We start from the raw sequence: 19,347 nt of genomic DNA, 5'->3' as shown, positions 1-19,347 counted from the left end.
TTTCTAGAAAATAAAATATTTGGTAAAAAAAGTGGGCCTGTTACACTGAAAAATATGGTAATTAAAACTAAAGTTATCGTGCCCCAAAGCATCCACCAATCAGATTGCTTATCTCTGCTTATCATCGAACTACATCAAGGCATTCACCTAATGAACGCATACACCAAGTTTGAATATTCTACCTCAATTAGAAGGAGAGTTACTGTGTTCCAAAGTCTTAACCAATCAAATTGCTTATCGCTCTGCTTACCCTGAGCAGAAGATGCTCATTATCAAAATTAGTCAAGTTACTGATGTGATAAAACTGTACACCAAGTGTCAATTTGAACTAAAGTTATCTTGTCCCAAAGCACCAACCAATCAAATTGCTTATCTCTGCTTACCCAAAGCAGAAAGTTCTCACTTTTGAACTCCATCAAGGCATTCACCTAATCAAGTATGAACATTCTACCGCAATTAGAAAGAGAGTTATTGTGTTCCATTGTCTCGACCAATCAAATTGCTTATCGCTCTGCTTACCGCTCTGCTTACCCTGAACAGAAAATTAATGCTCATTATGGAACTTAGTCAAGGTATTGATGTAATAAAACAATACACCAAATTTCATCACTCTCACTTAATTAAAACCAAAGTTATCGTGCAGCAAAGCATCAACCAATCAGATTGCTTATCTCTGCTTACCGTAAGCACACAAAGTTTATCATCAAACTTCATCAAGGTATTGACCTAATAAACACCTACACCAAGTTTGAATGTTCTAGCTCAATTAGAAGGAGAGTTACTATGTTCCAAAGCCTTGGCCAATCAAATCGCTTGTCACTCTGCTTACCCTGAGCAGAAAATGCTTATTATTGAACTTAGTCAAGGTTATTGATGTAATGAAACTATACACCAAGTTTCATCACTCTCATTTAATTAGAACTAAAGTTATTGTGTCCAAAAGCATCAACCAATCAAATTGCTTATATCTGCTTACCCTAAGTAGAAAATGCTCATTTTTCAACTCCATCAAGGCACTGATCTAATAAACACCTACACAAAGTCTGAACATGCTAGCTCAATAAGAAGAAGAGTTATTGTGTTCCAAAGTCTCGACCATTTAAATTGCTTATCGCTCTGCTTACCCTAAGCAGAAAATGGTCATTATCGAACTTAGTCAAGGTATTGATGTAATGAAACTATACACCAAGCTTCATCACTGTCACTTATTAGAATTAAAGTTATCGTGCACCAAAGCATCAACCAATCAAATTGCTTATCTCTGATTACCCTAAGCAGAAAATACTCATTATCGAACTTGTCAAGGTGTTGATGTAAGAAAACTATACACAAAATTTCATCACTCTCATTTAATTAGAACTAAAGTTATCGTCTCCCAAAGCATCCACCAATCAAATTGCTAATCTCTGATTACCCTAAGCAGAAAATGCTCATCTTCGAACTCAATCAAGGCACTGATCTAATAAACACCTACACCAAGTTTGAACATTCTAGCTCAATAAGAAGGAGAGTTATTGTGTTCCAAAGTCTTGACCAATCAATTTGCTTATTGCTCTGCTTACCCTAAGCAGAAAATGTTCATTATCGAACTTAGTCAAGGTATTGATGTAATAAAACTATACACCAAGTTTCACCACTGTCACTTAAACATACATTATGCAAGAGCTAAATCTGATTATTGCAAGTCTTAATTTAGGCTTCAGATGTTATAGAAATTATAAATTAGATCTTTATTTAAACAACAAGCCCAAAATCAACTCTGTAGACCCACGGATGGCTCGGCTACAGCTTGGATTTAAATAGGATTTCACTTATTGATTATTATCAAATATGGCGCACCCTGATGAGAATACGTCAGTTAGATCGAGGCTAAATGATAGAGTGTACTTAGTGAGGCTGCTGTAGAGCGTTTCCGCATGCCATGGAAAACTTTACTTGATAATCGAGATATGTAGGTGGAGTTAACGCCTGTCAATCAAACGATCGGCCATGGTTAAGGCACATTTCACTACCATTTCTAGTCAAATATTACAACGATGATAACTATGTTCAGAATAAAGTAATTTGACTCAAATTTTCAATATATTCTTCTTTCATCATCTTCTTTTGAACTGTTATAGCAAGAATGGCCAACTCTCTATAAAAATCTCCCATAATGTATCTTTAATTAGAATTAAAGTTATAGTGTCCCAAAGCATCAACCAATCAAATTGCTTTTCTCTGCTTACCCTAAGCAGAAAATGCTCAACTTCAAACTCCATCAAGGCATTAACCTAATAAACACCTACACCAAGTTTGAACATTCCAGCTCAATTAAAAAGAGTTATTGTGTCTCAAAAAGTGTGACAGACAGATGGACGAAACCATTTTAATTGTCCCCTGCCTTTCGACAAACCCATTTTAATAGTCCCCTAGCTGCCTATGGTCTGAAAAATGCCAAATGATCAGCAGCTAAAATTGAGTGCAACATTAAATATAAAACGGAATGAAATATTGACAGTTGTTTTTAATCAGATTGGAAAATATGTCATATCATAATTTAACTCGGTTAAGCCTAGCTTCTAGAAGTACAAAATATAAAGGTAAAATTAACTCACTCGTCCATTGGTTACCAGTCCTCTATTTCCTGCTTCAAAATTTAATACTCTTGAAACAAATGCTTGACAAGATTTCAAGAAGTTAGTGTTTTCTTTGTTGAAATTTTTCATAAAAGCATTCATATCCATTCCCTGAAAAAAAGAAAATTCCCTGATACGCCCATATTTTGCAAGAGATAGACAGAGAACAAGGGTCCATAAGCTAAGAAAGCAATTTTTTGTACAATCAAGGGCCATAATCCAGGATTTAAGGTTCGACATGCGACAATATCCAAAGGAACCACGATCTTTGGAATGTAAATATATATTTTAAATTTCATCAAAATCGGATCAAAATTGTGAACTCTAGAGGGTGCATAACCTTGGTATTACATACTTTTCCACTTTTGCATACGTGGAGCGGCCAATTTGTCGCGCATTTTCGGTTCGATTTTAGCGAAATTCAAACTCAACCGTTATTATGGTGCAACAGTGATATATACATATAATCTATGAAGTTACAGTCCGATATGCACGAATATCAAAAGGAACCAAGATCTTTGGGTTAGTGAAATGAAATGAAATGGGGTTTAACGTCCTACTGTTCTGCTCTGAACTGGGCTAATGAAGACGGGCATATGCCAGTGTGCTATGAGGAAAATTTTTCTGGACAGTGGCACTACGACCTACTTTTTTATCGAATTCCAACTGTCAAGGGATCTTTTACGTCCCATCCGAACGACTAGAGACATCTGTCCTTGTCAGGCCCTCCGTCCTGCATCACTGCCAAGGGGTAACCACGCCGGAAAATCTGGATGAATTTTCTCGGCCAATGCAGGGATCGATCACCCAACCTCCAGGCTAGCGAGCCAGCGTCTTACCCCCTTTTGGGTTATAAACATACATTTTAAGTTTTGTATATATATATATATATATATATATATATATATATACGCTTCAAAAAAAGTAGGGGATAGTGAAATGCAAATACCTATGCAGGTTGCGATATGATAAATAGTCATGGGCATTTGAAATGCTTTGAGAGAATGTTTCAGATGAAGAACTTATCGCCCCGACAGAACTATTGAGCTGTACATGTGACATGCAATAGCGCCATACACGTGGGAGAGGTTTGTTGTCAAATTTGACACTTCAAGGAAGGGTTGATGAAAACTGCTGCGTGTTGGTTAATCTATCCATGTTTGCTTTCCTATCAGTTCTTGCATAAGATTTACTGTTTAGCATATCTTTGCTTTAGTGTGTTAGGTTTAATTTGATCGGCAGTTGTGTTTGTCGACGTCAACCGATAACACTGCAAGAATTGGCTGTGGCACTGCAAGAGGAGTGGGTCAGATTGCCCCAAATCGTGATTGGATGGTTGATTAGGAGCATGCCACGATGATTTTGCTGAATGTCTTGAGGACTGGTGGAGTAATTACTCATTATTAAGACAAAAATCAAAAATGTTCATTTTCACTTTTGACGGTGTATCTCTTTGCGAGTGAAATGAGGGCATCAGATAAGCCGCCCACTGGTTACCTCTAATCAAAACAGCAGTGCATTTCCACAGTTTTGTATTGTTTATGAATATCCCCTACTTTTTTTGAAGAGTATATATATATATATATTGCTTGTAGTGAGGGCAAAGTATCAGAAAAAGTTATATATTTTCAATTAGATGATGATTGAATGAACTCCAAAGCCTGAAGAATGGCCTGGAGTTCAGTTATAAAGATGGAAGCAACAGGTGGAAGGCGGACAGATATGGTCTCAGATGGCGTCATGGCAGGGCTCGAATTAGCGGGCGACGTGGGCGAAATAGTCGCCTAACCCATTGATGACTTCGCCCTAAAAGGCAATAGGGCGAAGTTGAAGTCGCCCTCACTTCGCCGTACATTTGTGCAAAGGCGAAGTAGTAATTTAACAGGCATTGATATCAACGGTAAACAAAGCATTTTCAAAACAACACACGTGTTCGCATTGTGAGCATCGAAAGGAAAACTGAAAATTAAACAAGTTGTGAAAAGCAAAACATGAATTAATATTTTGTTTTTCGATTTTCTCTCAGTTGGCTGTGACAATGTTTAATAGTTTCAATGATAAAAATTGTAATTTATGTCAACAGGAAATACAATTCTTTAAAAATAAAGCGAAGAAATCGAACCATAAATCTCCGCTAGAACCTCTGGCTTCGTCCAGAAAGAACTGCCAATCAAAAGCTATCATGGCCAATATGGCGGCGGATACGATATTTTTCATGTATGTCTGTCTAGGAATAGACAAAATACTGAATTCGTCCGCTTTCTTTGAAATAATTTAATAATAAAAAGAATAATAAACATAAAACTTGTGATTGAAAGGTGACGAAAGCTGTACATTGTTGTGTCAACATGGTACAGTCAATAAAGAACAACACGTGTGACGAGTGAAAATAGCGTTGGCGTACATTTATGTAGACGGATGGCGATAGTAAAACAATTTTTATCAGAATGATTACAACATGTATTTAGAATGTGTTGATAAGCATAATGTCAGGTTGATAATTAAATTTACGTCAATATTAGTAGTTCCACTAATCTAAACACATAAACGTATAACAAACAAGGTAAATGACTACGAGTGTGTGAGTGGGGTGTCAAAAAATAATGTCTTACTGAGTGATCAGGAGTTACGCACACTACTGTCGTATTTACTGATAAATATATATGTTTACAGCTAAAAGATGTTTGTTATTTTATTTAGCATGTTGTGTAACTTAATAAAATTGGTGGCGTCAATGCATGAAATATGACCTCTCCTTCAAGTCTCCCCATGTCTCCCTCACTTCTCCCTATTCTGTCTGTAGGGAGAAGTCACTTCTCCCTAAAATTTGTCCCTAGTTTGAGCCCTGCGTCATGGTAGCCGAAGCTACCTGATCATCATCTTTCGAACCATCTGTAGGAGAAGCAATGTCTTCTGTTCAGAATTGGATTAATGAAATGTCTGACAAAAGATTAAGTCTGCCAATCAAGACAGATTAAGTACTGTATTTTTCGGGGTATAAGTCGATACTTTTTTCCGTCGAAGTCTGGCCTTCGTCTTATACTCCGCTTCGACTTATTTACGATCAAGGTAAAAAATAATTTTTCAGTTAAGTTACACCATTCCATTTGAAATATTTGTAGACGTTTCTTTGCTTGTTTATTTCTTTATTTAAAAACTTCTCCATTTCCGCCTTCAAAATATTATCAACCCGAGAATATGCCATCAAAATAAAATCTTTTCTCAGACCTTCGACAAAAATGGCACATTTCCATTTCTCGTAACTTCACGCGTCTCGCGAGATGTCTACTTTTAGTTTTCAGTTAAATTAACCAATCATACTATACTGTGTTGTTTTATTCTATTTTTAGTAACATATTTTATAAACATGTGTTTTTATAAACATGTGTGATTAAAAACAGAGTCTGCATTGTCTTATAGTTATCAGATATATTGAAATAAAACAAGTTAGTCCTACATTTAGGCCGCATTCCATGGGCACAAATTGTCGTTGCAAAAATATTTTCGTTTTCGTTCCTGCAAATCCGGTCTAGAAGAAATTTTGTCAGTGTATAGTTCATATAGAGATATTCGTTTTTTGTAATTTTCTCTACAAAATTTCATAGTTCTGCGGTGATATTCTTCTTTGAAATCCGGACTATTTATTGATAGTAAAATTCATAGTGCGCGAGGTCACTGGGCAGAATTCAGCGTTGTTCGCCGCGTCACGTGATCGTTTTTTCCACAATCGACCAATCACGTTATTGTCTACATTCGCGTCTGTTGTTGGTAAACACAAAATGGCGTGCTTCACGAGGAGCACATTGCAGTTGTACATGTAGAAGCTACACGAAATGGAGACAAAGGCTCAAGTAACTTGTATTCTTCACTTAGACAGTGTTAATAAGGGAGGTGCAGAACCCTTTACAAACACAAAATAAGGTGAGACAAATATCGTGAGGTAGCTATAGACTGGTTTCAATTGGATGGAAATGACCAATCCATTGCAGCATTTTTCTATACAAATGGATTTATTATACTGAAGATACAGTCGGCAGTGATTTTGGATTTCACCCAACGTTTTATAGATGTTTTAAGAACAAAACAGTTAAAAGATGCGAGAAAGAAAGAGAGTGAGAAGGCAGCGCCTACATTCAGTCAGTCCAACCGCAACTAAAACTGTCACCACATACAGACTAGTATTACTGTGATGTGGTCATAATATATTTTATAAAACATTATAACAACTGACTATTAGTATATTAATCATTCGACAAAAATAACAATTCACTCATAACATTATAGGCCTATTTTAAAAACGGTTTCACTGAACCTTCAACAAGATATGACCACTTCTATTCCAACTAGTAGAAGCAATAAATAAATGTAATAAAGGTGCATCATAGGCTACAGACCATAAGTCCAGAAAAATTTGTGAATGAAAGAATTGAATATAACCATCCACGTCAACCCAGAACATTGCATGCTGTGATTCAAAGGAAAGACGGGAATACTAATTAATCAAAGTTTTTGATAATCCCTAATTAAGTCCTTCACACCCCACTGATAAAGTAACATGAGCTGAACATTAATGTCCAGTCGACACCCACTGAGAAATAGGTAACGGTTAAAACGTACGTTTGCCGCATTAAAAACTCGCAAAACGGTCAATACCTACGTATCTCGATGAAAAAATAAAATTCGGATTATAACTCCTCATTATGGCTTAAAATCTCTAGATAAGGTGTGTTAATTAACCAGGGTGAAAAATAGACTGAAAGGCGAGTTAATTATCGCTAGGTGTGAACAACTCTGGGACGGTGCGTTTTCTGTACTGAGTATGTTAATTAACCGACGGGTTAAAAACGAATGACACGGTGTGTATTGTTTAATTGGTGTGTTTTCTCGATAGTTGTTATAACTGCACCAACAGGGTATAATCAAGGACCAACCAACTTTATCCGACGCGTGAGTGTTAAATGGAAACTTCGGAAGGAAAGAGCGGCTGCGAGACTACAAACACCAAGTCATCATCTGTGAGTGCGGAGAAGAATGTACCACCAACCATGTCCTGGTAGACTGCGAGGTATACGAGGAGGAGAGAAGGGAACTAGTGAGAACAATGGAGACCAACAACATACCATTCAACACTAAGAACCTACTCTTCCCGAGACCAGATCTGAAACTGCAAATCTTCGAACAAATCCACGCCCTAATAGACACAGTTGGATTAAGTAGAATAGTGAAGTAAGAGGGGGTCACGGTTAGACGGGCCCGGCATCTAAACACTAAACTACATAGGGGATTTATACCAAACTGGCAGGATAGTGGAGTAAGGGGGAGTCACGATCAGACGGACTCGGCATCTAAACACTATTCCACCAAAAACAGACACCAAACCTACAGAGTGGATTTGTGGAGTAAGGGGAGGTCACGATAAGACGGACCTGGCACCTAAACCCCACAAAGATGACATCTACCAAACTAGCAGGGTAGTGGAGTAAGGGGGAGTTACGGTCAGACGAACTCGGCACCTAAACACTATTCCACAAATAAAACTGATACCAAACCCAGAGAGTGGGATAGTGGAGTAAGGGGAGGCCACGATAAGACGGGCCTGGAACCTAAACACTAAAACGATGACATCTACCAATCCAGAAGCAGACGTGATCATCTACCAAACGATATGTTTTATATTAAATAAAGGGAAGAACTTCCCACTAAACCAAATCCATGGCCTAAGGCCAAATGGAAAGATTGCAAAATCATATTCTAAAAAACAGGAATCAGCTTCGGCTCTCCTATGTCTTGTCTGCGATATCACTTTTGTGGAAGCAGACGTTAAACACCAAGAACGAACGAAGGAAAATTGTTTTTACCGTGCGATTTTTCATTCGCCGGTGTGTTTTCGCAAATAGGACTTTGTATAAGGACAGGTCTTTATATGTGGAAGTTGTATGGGGCTGTTTCTTCTATGCGTCTTTTGTATTTGTTGATGAACACAAGACGCAGTACGTGTTTTATAGTCACGCCACTTATAAAGTTGCATAATAAAATATAAATGTAAAAATCGACGACGTCAGTTAATCAATCTGCTCTGGCCAAGCTCAAAATTCCGCTCTAATTTTCCTTCGCGAATTTGAGTAAACTGCCGACCTCCGTGATTATTTTAAACCGCCATCCACGGCGAATTTTAAAAAGTTTGACTTTCACGCATGTACAGTCAGCACATCCATAGCTGGTTTGAAATAGGTTTATGTATTTATCGTGGGATTCCACAGCAGTGATATCGTAGTCGAATATCAGCTAATACGGCATGCAAAAAAAGATTGTTAATTTAACACGGTTAGACACGCAGATTTACTGGCTTATATTGAAAATATAACAAATATCAAACATTGGCAGGCATTTATATAATAAAATAAACAGAATTATGGTTGTACCGATACATTACTTCATCAATATGTTCGACATTTTAATATACTATTCAAAAAAAGTAGGGGATATTTGATTTTGGGGGCATAATACTAAAATATGCAAATGACTACGAAAAAAGTCACTATAGAACCTAACAGAAGAAACATTTCCAGTTACATGTGACGCCCAAACGCACCAATAGCTACCGCATGGAATGCAGGTGATGCTTGGGATCATCATGGGGGTCCAACCCAAGATTTGCACGACTCTGACTTTGAATGTTACAGTCATTGTGGCATTGAATTCCAGGGTGGAAACATCAGTTTAATTGTTTTAGTGACCAGAAAACAAATTTTGATATGCGTCGGCTTACCCAAAATGAAAGGTTACGTGCCCTTGGCATGCTACAGATCGGCACAACACAGGCGGTTGTGGCGCGGATGATGAATGTTTCTCAGTCTGTCATAAGCAGGCTATGGTCCAGATACCGTGATACACAATCTGTACAGGACAGACCACGCTCAGGTCGACCAAAGGCGACAACTCAAGCCCAGGATCGATTTATCCGTACCTTGGCCTTGAGAAATCGTGTCATCACAGCAAATCAGATCAGCGCTCGTCTTCAAACAGACACTGGTGTGAGAGTGAGTGGCCAGACGATTCGGAATCGACTGCATAGGGGTCACCTTCGCGCCCGACGTCCTCGCGTGATCCCTTGTTTGAGAGATCATCACATTCAGGCAAGACGTCGTTGGTGTAGGGATCGTCAACACTGGGATAATCGACGCTGGAGCAATGTGATGTTTTCAGATGAGTCAAGGTTCACTGTTGATTTTTTGGACAGACGTAGGAGGGTGTGGCGTCGTCGAAACTAGCGCTTCCAAGACGTTAACGTCATCAGACATGATCGATTTGGGGGTGGTTCTGTTATGGTGTGGGGAGGCATCATTGTTGCTGGAAGAACGGCTTAACATGTTGTTGCAGGGCGTGTTACAGGCCGTTTCATCTTCCAGGATGACAACGCAAGATGTCACAGGGCCAGGATCGTTACAGGTTACCTCCAACAACAGAACATCACCACATTACCTTGGCCAGCACTGAGTCCCGACCTCTCCCCCATCGAGCATGTCTAGGACATGCTTGGACAGAGGTTACGTCAACGTCAACAACGTACTGCCAATGTCCAAGAACTTGCTGCTGCGTTGCAACAGGAATGGGACAATCTGGACCAAAATGACCTTAGACGTCTCATTAGGAGTATGCCACGTCGGATCAATGCTTGTTTGGCAAACAGAGGAGGATTTACCCGTTACTGACTTGGTTGTGATGCTGTGGTAACTTTGCTGTTTGACCCCGGGTATCATTTTACCCTTATAATGGTCAGTCTGTGCCTTACTTAGTCTAACGATCATTTGGAATAAATCGATGAATATGAACTTCATTTCATTTTGTCATTTGTTTCTTCGTCAGTTTCATTAGGTGACTTTAATAACACTTAAAAATCAAATATCCCCTACTTTTTTTGAATAGTATACTTGCATCGATCGACTATTTCAAACTCATTAAAATTACGAAATTTCAAAATTTACACACATAGATGCTGGTCTTACAGTGGGCGAAAGTTTTGTCCATTGAAATAGCCATTTCCATTCTGACAAATAAGTTACACAATGCATTTTAAATTGATAAATCACATCTGAAGTAATATATCTTCGGGTTTAAATCACAAATGAATTAAATGCCTTCATCTCCTGTTTTTAAGCACACATCGTCAGAAGTCACTGTCAACCTTGCTGAACATATGCACATTAACACGTTATCAGTCGGATAATACCTTGATGACCTTTTCATTTCGCCACCAAAAAGTCTGAGTCAATGCATACTGTCAGTCAAGTTTCCAAATTACGTGAATTCACACGTGCTATCAATAGGAATCGATAATTGACTAAAATTGAAGCCCCTTTAACAACAAATTGCTACCATGCCATAGTCTTGTAGACAATACTTATATTCTGTATTGTCAGTAAGTCACTCCCGTAACTAAGGGGCATGTGGGGCAAAGCCCCCCCCCCCCCACTTTGAAAAAATTGTCGTCCATAAAAAACAATAGATATACTTGTCCGTCAATTTTACAGCACCCCTTGAGAACACTCCCCACCCCATCGTTTCTCTGAGCTAGTTACGTCCTTGTAGTAAGAAATCATTGAGACGCGACCAATCTGGATTTTCACACAGAATATGTGCCGTTGTCATGGCTAAATTACGAACGGGCTACGATGAATAGCACACCCCATTTCCTGCAATTTACATCATGTATTACCAGTAGGTTACAACGGATTCTATTAATTTTATTTACGATAAAACTCAGGCTTTAAAAATTGTGGATATGAGAGATAATTAAATTTTTGAATCGGTATAGACTTGAAGGTTGGCGCATTCAGCGTGTGAAAAGAATACTTAATCATCATATTCGCAGTTGACATACTCCTGTCAATAAAATCATTCCTTAACCGGTGGTGATAATTTTTGTAATTTGGCACAAAAATCATCCCTTATATCGCACCATGCCCCTTTAACTAATACATGCTTTTTTGTTAGGCAATTTCCTTTGTACTCTTTTGATGTGGACTCTTTGATGTAATTGTCGCGCATCAGTTACTATTAATCTAATTTCTGTCCTGACAAGATTACATTCATAAGATCTGGTTGTTAGGTGTTTTATTGAAAGCTTCTTTGATATGTTAACTGGAAAAATGAAATTTAATGATTTGTTTTTGTGATAATTATTGGAAAGAAACTGAACCGGGTTATTCTTTGGGATATTTATCGTCTATTGTATAAATACGGTAAGCAGTTTGTGTGTTGCATTTATAAGTTAAAGTATAAAAAAATATATATTTAAAGGGACGAAGGGGCTATTTAAGACATGATATTTTAAAACCTTATACCAGTAACTGAATCGATTTGACATGTTGATCTGTTTTGCAATGTGGGGAATGGGGAATCTGTTGGATCAGCTAGCAATTTTCCAATAGATGTTCTCTGAAAATGAAATTAATATTGATTTTCAAAAATATGTTGGTTTCTCTTTTATAACTTTAAAACTCTGTGTTAATATATTATGGTAAAATCATATGTTGGCTAATCTTATAATCGGCTCATAATCTCGGGTAATAAACATATCAGTGTTAAACTTTATAAACAGACCAATACACAATCAGATGAGTCAACATTTGGTAGAGTTTATAACACTGACGTGTTAATTAACCAATTAAGATCATGAGCCGACAAGATTAGTCTCTCAGCTATTAATTAGCTTTCATGATCAATAATGGTATTATTGAAAATATCAAAAATGTGAATAAATTTATGACGATTATTGTGTTATTTTGATTTGGTTATTTGTGATTATTTGTAATAAAGAAAATAATTATTAATTAGCTTTCATGATCAATAATGGTATTATTGAAAATATCAAAAATGTGAATAAATTTATGACGATTATTGTGTTATTTTGATTTGGTTATTTGTGATTATTTGTAATAAAGAAAATAACTCTTATTGTAGTAGTCTGTACTGACATGCCATGATATATACTTGGAATCAATTAATCATTTCACTTGTTTGAATTATTATTATTTCAGAAAATTTATTATTGTGCGCATTATGTGGGTCCTGACTATTTCTAAGGACATTTCATTATCCGGCGAACTATTAAACCGGATGGCAAAATAAACACCATTATGCAATACATCTTTTAATAATCCCCCTGTCTCTTTCGGCTACGATGTGTTCCTCGACAGTTCGACGATTATATTCTTCACTTCCATCACAACGCGTACACCAACACTTATATCGAACCGACATCGTAAAGAAAATTAGTTTAATTATAGAAGAGTGTGTCTCAAATAACTTAATGTAGCGCCCGCTTCCACAATGAAGTGATTTGACGAAATTACATGGGATTTATATAATATATGAAATTTCATGTCCTCCCACCAATACTCAACTATGTACTTTAATCTGACCGCTATGGAAACCATCTATATGTGACGATTGTTAAATAAGTTTTGCTAGGTCTAATTAATTATTAATGAAACACTGTTCAAACCCTCACGGTATAGGAAACCATCTATGTGATGATTGTTAAATACGCTGGCTATATAACAATTATTATTGAACAGCTAACATTTTTTGGTTTATAATATAAATATAATTGTCTTTATACAAAGTCCTATTTGCGAAAAACACACCGGCGAATGAAAAATCGCACGGTAAAAACAATTTTCCTTCCCAAGTTTCCATTTAACACTCACGCGTCAGATAAAGTCGGTTGGTCCTTGATTATACCCTTTTGGTGCAGTTATAACAACTATCGAGAAAACACACCAATTAAACAATACACACCGTGTCATTCGTTTTTAACCCGTCGGTTAATTAACATACTCAGTACAGAAAACGCACCGTCCCAGAATTGTTCACACCTAGCGATAATTAACTCGCCTTTCAGTCCATTTTTCACCCTTGTTAATTAACACACCTTATCTAGAGATTTTAAGCCATAATGAGGAGTTATAATCCGAATTTTATTTTTTTATCGAGATACGTAGGTATTGACCGTTTTGCGAGTTTTTAATGTGGCAAACGTACGTTTTAACCTTTACCTATTTCTCAGTGACAAAGTAGGTCATTTTGGGGTCGAACATATGGTTCCTTTTTATTTAAATAAATCGCAAGCGTGTAAGGGTCTGTATCAGAGAGAGGAAACTGGGGGACTCGGAGAAAACCCACAAGGTTGAACAAGTGACCCTAGTCCTTGTTACGTACAGTAGAATCTGTATGAGCAGCCACTCCTATTCAGCGACATCTCCTTGTAAGCGGTCACGATAAATTCCCCCCGTAGAAATTCTGTTGTTTCATCTCTTTATTCAACGGTCACTCCTCTAACGCGGCCAGCGGTCACTATTTTACTAATAAATTCAACAAAACATCGCCCATTCAACGGCCATTGTTGAATGATACCATCTTGTCGTTCTTTGTAACACCCCCGCTAATCCCGTAAGTAGTAGTTAATTAACTGGACCCCACTGATCAGGTAAAAAGAAATGTAAACATAACAATCAACCCGGGATTATCTGTTAATTAATCTTTTGTTTTATTAAACGACTAACCTGATCATTGTTTTCACGCGTAACGACACATTGTTTGATACTGATTGAATAAACTAAAAGTACCGAGTTTTGTCACGATCAACCAGTATCTCTCTTAGCGCCTCCTATAATATTACATACAGAGTTACACCCCCTGTAAATAGGTGATAAAATTAGCGATGTTTTTTGTTCATGTGCTTTTTTGATAAAATAAAATAAATTCATCGATTTTCTTCACAAAAATGGATAAATATTATCGAATGCATCACAATGGTAGACAGTAGTATCGAAGGTTGGTACAAAATGACAAGTTTACAGTAGTTATGTCCGAGATTTGAGTAAAGAATTTTCGTCCGGCGCAAGATTCAGCGACGGCCAAATTTACCGCTTCCAATACATCCAAGCGTAATATTTAATTTATGTCGGCACAAAAAGCAACGAGATTTTATTAAGAGGCCACTCCCGTTAAGTTATGTCCGAGATTTGAGTAAAGAACTTTCGTTCGGCGCAAGATTCAGCGACGGCCAAATTTACCGCTTCCAATGCATCCAAGCGTAATATTTAATTTATGTCGGCACAAAAAGCAACGAGATTTTATTAAGAGTCCACTCCCGTTAAGCGGTCATTTGTGAAAATTCCCTTGGGTGGCTGCTTAATGCAGATTCTACTGTACAAGCGGAGAATTGAAACTACGTCACTTGACGCAATGACAGACCTTATGATATCATGTGTACATGTTAAACCATTCGCCACCCACCCTCCATATTAAATAGATGTCTTTGTAAATTATGTATGTTATAGTTATACAATGAATTAAGTATAAATGTCTACATATTGGTATTTATATTATGCAATATTTATATTAATAAATATCATTTGATACATAAATATCAAAATTCAAATGTTTTTTTTGGGCTATTATGACCCTAATGTTTTGGCCGTTATGTAGTTATGACCAAAATGTTTGACCGTTATGACCAAATACTTGAGCCATTTTGGTTTAGGGCCTTTATGTCCATAACCCCTACTACTAGGCCTAGTATTTAACAACTTTAAAAACTAAAAGTGTGTCTCATTCACCCCTACTCATTAATTAATCTCACCAAAGGAATCACATCATGGTGCAGTTTTATTAGAGATCTGTACAATTTTCAAGAAAAAATCCAAGTATGTTCGAGCGGGGGCCACACAAAAGAGGGACAATTTAGTCCAGTGCGAAATAAAAACAGCATTTTTATTATTTTATTTAAAGCACCAATAGCACTTTTGCTGCTTTGATAAGTCCAGTGAAACAAATACCGGTAGCCTTATTCTAACTACTAAATGAGTTAGTGTCTTACTCTTAGTGGAAATCCTCTATTAAATTGTATTTTATTTATCTTAGGTGATCAAAAATATTTTTCAAATCAAAGGTAATTAGTTTTGGATTTGATCGACTACATGTACAGTATCTGTTATAATTGTTTAAAGAAATCAGAATTTTTATTAATCAGAAGCAAGATTCGGACATTGAAAATGTGTTTGGCACTTTTATCGATGATTACATGTACACTATGTCGTAGGTGAGCCCAATATTGATGGGGGGGGGGGGGTCGCATCTGGTTTATTCGCAATTGCAGACAAAACCCATTTTTCTATATGAGAATGAAATTTGACAGCTTTTAATTACAGTCAAGTGTTATTTGAATTCATATATCTATTGTAAGCTTATACATTGTAGATGCAAAATTTTATTTCGTCCATATGGGCTTTTCCCTGACAATTCTGAGCTAGTTCAAATTATTTAAGCATTTATTCTTAATATTTCTGCAACTTTTTAAGTTCTCAACCTTTATTTCAAAATATGTTTTTTTCATTCTTAATCTTAGCTATACACTAACCTATCCATGATAATTATTAAGACAGCAGGCTAGACAGGTTTTAAGTACATGTATGTTGTTACGTAAAATGAATGATTTTATTAGAATTACACTTCTAGAAGCAGCGACCTTGTATTCTCTGTATACTCCCTTGATATTAAGGCATTTTTCTGGTGAAATCGACCGGTCCAATATCCTTAATCAGTGTCGAAAAAACCTGACTGACTGCCACATTTTATGTCAGTGCGTGATCAAAATATCTTTTGTTGCTCTAATACACCACTTCTCTACACCGATGGGACGTTTTTTGGGTTAATTTCATCTCTGTTCTTCCCGACCGCGAGCAATTTGCAAGGTAAATCGTGCACATGGTTTTGTTTACAAATGCTATGACCTGGCACTTGACCCCAGAATTTTTGACCGCAATCCTGCAACAGGCTTTATCTGACGCGTACGTGTTAAATAAAATTTACCGTGCGATTTCTTGTTCGACTGTGTGTTTTTCGCAGATCGGTCTTTGTTAAGGGTAGGTCTTTATACGTGGATTTATACTTGCTGTATAGTTACATCTGTGCGTTCTTTAATCTATGCGTATTTCATTTGCTGATGAATACTACGCGTTTTATACTGCGTACCATTGCCTGGTTATTTACATTCGTGTGTCTTAAAATCGGTCGCACGCAATATCGTTATTACCGATATCCCACCAAACCTTCCTTTGATTATCCGATATATTCTAATCTCTATTGATATCAGATGCTCTAATCTGTTTTGAAAGCACAATTATAAACAAAAAATCTTGCAATTAATAATAACCTGTAAGTTTCGTCACCGTTATATTTTATAAATGTATTTCTTACCTGGGTCGTAAATAGGGCTATCCAAGGAAACAGAATTCCATCACTATATAACAATAGATAAATCACATACAAAATAACACTAATCATGTCTAATAACAGGAACTCACGTCCGCCTCCCTCCAACACGTGGAGCTGATCGTCGAATATCTTCTGGTATGCTCTGATTCCATCACACTTTGTGTAACAAGCTTGTCTTTGCATACACAATTCCGACCTACGACCTATGGAAATATGGGTTTTACAAGAACAGCTAAATTTAAACACATCACTTAATAATCCCATCGTTTCGATTGTATAAAGTACAGGTACAGTGGATTCAGTCTCATCCTTATTATAGAATTCATACTATCCGGAGAGCACGCTTTTCACACGAAATATTGCCCTTTGATCTCAGCCCCCCCCCCCCTTTGATCTCAGACCGAAAGGCGACACTGTTAATGGATTTGCTGAAATAGTTGGATGGAGTTTGACTATTTTGACCTGTTACACTTAATTCAAGGATGACATACTGTGGTCTATTCAGTGTTGGTTTTATTACAATGACATAAATGTATGTTTTACTTCTCTATCATCTCATTTGAATAAAGCTTGATATTTTATCAACATGTATACAATTTATTTTGTTTCTCATAGGAAATTTCGGTTAGTATCTCAAATGAAAAAAAACCCAGCCAAAGCGATTATATTATAATCAGAGAAATGTTCAAACACACAAGTAAAATAGACAAGACTAAAATACAAGCAATACCATTATTTATTATTACATTATTGATATGCATCTGCCTTCATATATTAAACTTTTTAATTAAATTTTAACGTATAAATTATCTGCTTTATTTATTTTTTCTTTAATTGGCAGTTGAGATGGGTCGAAGCATTCGCGTCTATGCGTATTAGCTCTGCTCCAATAATGACATTTTGTGGAAAATTAGGGCGATTCAAAAGAAACATGGTCAACAAGTGGAATTTAAGAGGGAGCTAGAAGGAAATATTCAAAATGCCGTCAATTCTTTTCGAAGAGAATCATTTATTTTGATAGTTAAACAGTGGCTTCATACGGCATGTAAAATATACAAACATGACTAGTCGGATATAATTATTTCAAATTGTACTATCACCATTCATGGGAAATGCAAGAATGAATCAAATAGCGACGATTATCGGGTGAGAAGGTGGTCCACCATTTGCTACATATTATATTACCATAGCCAAAATTCTCTAAAGTGATCGATGAGTATGAGTATAATTGTAAGCATATCTTACAAATAATATCAAAACTGAGTATAATTGTAAGCATATCTTACAAATAATATCAAAACTGAGTATAATTGTAAGCATATCTTACATATAATATCAAAATTTATATCCTATCTGGGATTTCGATTCCGATACCTTCACGGTACCTGAAAACAACAAGAGGGATTATAAGATTTAAATACAACGAAATACTAACTATACTATTCAAAAAAAGTAGGGGATATTTGATTTTGGGGGCATAATACTAAAATATGCAAATGACTACGAAAAAAGTCACTATAGAACCTAACAGAAGAAAAATTTCCAGTTACATGTGACGCCCAAACGCACCAATAGCTACCGCATGGAATGCAGGTGATGCTTGGGATCATCATGGGGGTCCAACCCAAGATTTGCCCGACTCTGACTTTGAATGTTACAGTCATTGTGGCATTGAATTCCAGGGTGGAAACATCAGTTTAATTGTTTTAGTGACCAGAAAACAAATTTTGATATGCGTCGGCTTACCCAAAATGAAAGGTTACGTGCCCTTGGCATGCTACAGATCGGCACAACACAGGCGGTTGTGGCGCGGACGATGAATGTTTCTCAGTCTGTCATAAGCAGGCTATGGTCCAGATACCGTGATACACAATCTGTACAGGACAGACCACGCTCAGGTCGACCAAGGGCGACAACTCAAGCCCAGGATCGATTTATCCGTACCTTGGCCTTGAGAAATCGTGTCATCACAGCAAATCAGATCAGCGCTCGTCTTCAAACAGACACTGGTGTGAGAGTGAGTGGCCAGACGATTCGGAATCGACTGCATAGAGGTCACCTTCGCGCCCGACGTCCTCGCGTGATCCCTTGTTTGAGAGATCATCACATTCAGGCAAGACGTCGTTGGTGTAGGGATCGTCAACACTGGGATAATCGACGCTGGAGCAATGTGATGTTTTCAGATGAGTCAAGGTTCACTGTTGATTTTTTGGACAGACGTAGGAGGGTGTGGCGTCGTCGAAACAAGCGCTTCCAAGACGTTAACGTCATCAGACATGATCGATTTGGGGGTGGTTCTGTTATGGTGTGGGGAGGCATCACTGTTGCTGGAAGAACGGCTTTACATGTTGTTGCATCTCGTGTTACAGGCCAGTACTACCGGGACAACATCTTGGCAGTCCATGTTGTGCCGTTCGCACGACGTCATGGCCGCCGTTTCATCTTC

Source organism: Patella vulgata, chromosome 1 (genome assembly GCF_932274485.2).
Source record: "Patella vulgata chromosome 1, xgPatVulg1.2, whole genome shotgun sequence".
In the NCBI taxonomy this organism is placed as follows: Eukaryota; Metazoa; Mollusca; class Gastropoda; family Patellidae; genus Patella; species Patella vulgata.
This window is presented reverse-complemented; position numbering follows the sequence as displayed.